Source organism: Penaeus vannamei, chromosome 32, assembly GCF_042767895.1.
Source record: "Penaeus vannamei isolate JL-2024 chromosome 32, ASM4276789v1, whole genome shotgun sequence".
Classification (NCBI taxonomy): Eukaryota; Metazoa; Arthropoda; class Malacostraca; order Decapoda; family Penaeidae; genus Penaeus; species Penaeus vannamei.
This window is the reverse complement of record NC_091580.1, coordinates 4,072,938-4,075,437: the sequence shown is the minus strand read 5'-3', so window position 1 is coordinate 4,075,437 and position 2,500 is coordinate 4,072,938. Positions and strand designations below refer to the sequence as shown.

Below are 2,500 nucleotides of genomic sequence, written 5' to 3'. Positions count from 1 at the left end.
CTTGGTATAATAATACATAGTAAATTAATATTATAAGGAAGAATATCTTATTCTTAATTTCACGTTTTCAGTAGTATTTTGTACCTTATATGATAAAAAAGAACCCTGCTGGTGCGGGGCCCTATTTTATCAAATCGGTCAAATCGGCTTAAAACCGGCCCTGTCCACAGGAAATAAAGGCACATCAAACACGGGGAGAAAATCACAGTCTCAGACGGTGAAACGAGAGGTGTCCCGAACAAGGTCTATATAAGTACTTATATAGACCTTGTATATAAGTACTTCTATAGACCTTGTTCCCGAACACGTCTTCCAGAGGCGAGAGTCCCGGGCGATCTTACTCTTCGGGACAAGACACCCTCCTTCACACTAAAACTTTCGCGAAATACAGATACATTAATAGAGAGTGGTGTAACAATATCAAAGAAAACAGGAGACAACATACGTAAGGTGAAACTTTGTCTTAAATATATCAGGATTTAGAAATACTGTTTAGAGTTATTTCAAGGTTATGCACTAGATTGTCTTTACTTTAGAAGACAATATACTTAAACAATTAGTGGAAAAAACCATGTTCAACTACGTATATGACGGTTACTTTCTGATACTTTCGTTTGCTCCCTTCTTTTCCCTTATCATACTATCCTAAAACACTTTTAATCTTTGACATCTAACTCATTTTATTGTAATAAGGGCTGTCCGCTTTTCTGTGGCAGCATTTCTACCGTTCTCTAAATATCAGAGGATAAAGAAAACGAATATAAATAATAAAGTTGGACCATACACTATCATAAACGGATAAATATTAGATTACAATTATAGTGCGCAGAAGTTTGGGGATTATAAGATTCCCTCCATTGCTTTCTTGTTTACTCCATGCTTAAAACAATTTGCAATAAATACATTACCAAGCCATATAATATAATATAATATTATATAATATTTATCAGTTTATGATAGTGTATGGTCCATTATTCATATCCGTTTTCTTTATCCTCTGATGCATAGAGAACGGCAGAAATGCTGCTACGGAAAAGCGGGCAGCCCTGGGACCAGTATAAAAACTGTCATGTATATTTTGCCGAATACAATCTATTGTGAGTGCCTCCATGAAATCAGTCACCTAGTGATAGATCATGTATAACTTTCTTTTTTATTTCTACATATTTTGAAAACAATATGTGATGAAATCATCAGCTGACCGGACATTCGAAGTCGAACAGTTTTTCTTGGTGTGTAAACGTTTTACATCGCTAGCAATAACGTCATCTTACTTAACAGCCGCCTCCTATTCATATTTTTTTACTTTGTTTTTTTCCAGAACAGGTAACGCAAATATCAAGAGAAAATTTATTTTTTCCCCTATGAATGTTAGCTAGTCGTCTGCAGACGAACGTCAACAAAGGAGCGCCATGACGAGGTCTCTTTGGTAAGATATTATTTGGGCATTGCTTGCTCGTCTTCATAGTTAGGAAGAAAGATCATATCCTAGAGAGGACAAACTGCGCTTGGTACTGAACTCTTTCGGTGGTAAAGTATTATATCGTCTGTCACTGAAAATAGCAGTCCATTTATGAATGCAAAGTTTCCTTGTAGGAGGCCTGCCGCCGCGAGTTTCCATTTATAGCAAAAACTTTATGCATGTTCTGTAGGCGTCAATAAAGTTCATACCGTATTTAATTTTGATCAAGATTCACACTACTTGCACCGAAGATGTAAGAGACACCTGTCATACGTACAAATGATTGTTATTATCGTACGTTTGCAGTGTTACAGGAAAGAGATAGTATATGTGTATTGGTAATTGGCAGTCACCCACTTAATTTAGTAATATTTGGAAAATTTCTAGGGGATGACAATCAGGGTAATGTAAAAAAAAAAGTTGTATAGAATGATTACCTTGACTTGTACTGAGACACTCCATTTATGGCAAAAGGTGCACAAATCGAAAATAAAGGAGATATATGACAAAGATCAGGAGATCAACCCATCTTTTTGTAAGTCCCTTGCCATGTTTACATTGCAAAGGAAAACATTACTAGGCATAGGTTACCGAGAGTGATATGCAGAGATCGAGGGAAATGGACAATGTCATCGGTAGAGGTTGAAGACCGCGATGCGCATAGATAGAGGAAAATGGACACCGCCATCTTATAGAGTGAAAGAAATAGTATAAGAATGAACATGGTGTAAGCTGCAGATGCCTCATCTTTACTGGTAAATGAAGAAAATGTCTGCTCCATATCACTGCTCATAGACTAAGTCCACACCCTCACACAGCTAGAATTCTTTGTTTATGTCACCATTTCCAATTAGGTAATCTTCTATAGATGTTACATTTTCTGTTAATTCATTGTCTTTATATTTGTTTTCTGAAAAGGTCACATTTTCTATGGACCAGTTTCAAGCAGCTTGGAAACACTTCCGATGAATAATTTTGTTATCCATTATTTTATTATATTTTGGTAAATTTACAGGGATAACAATCAGGGTTACAGTA

The 2,500-nt window shown here is 36.0% G+C and overlaps 1 protein-coding gene across 6 annotated transcripts in view; it reads left to right on the top strand.

Moving 5' to 3' along the window:
* LOC113821399 (85/88 kDa calcium-independent phospholipase A2) overlaps positions 1 to 2,500 on the top strand; it is a 49,930-nt gene that overhangs the window by 582 nt on the left and 46,848 nt on the right. For 2 of the 6 annotated variants that reach the window (XM_027373881.2, XM_070144534.1), the window contains exon 1: positions 1,327 to 1,429. The exons of 1 other annotated variant lie outside the window; for it this stretch is intronic. The gene's annotated coding sequence lies outside the window, so the exon portion shown is untranslated. 3 more of the 6 variants (XM_027373883.2, XM_070144532.1, XM_070144536.1) reach the window with 3 other exon arrangements.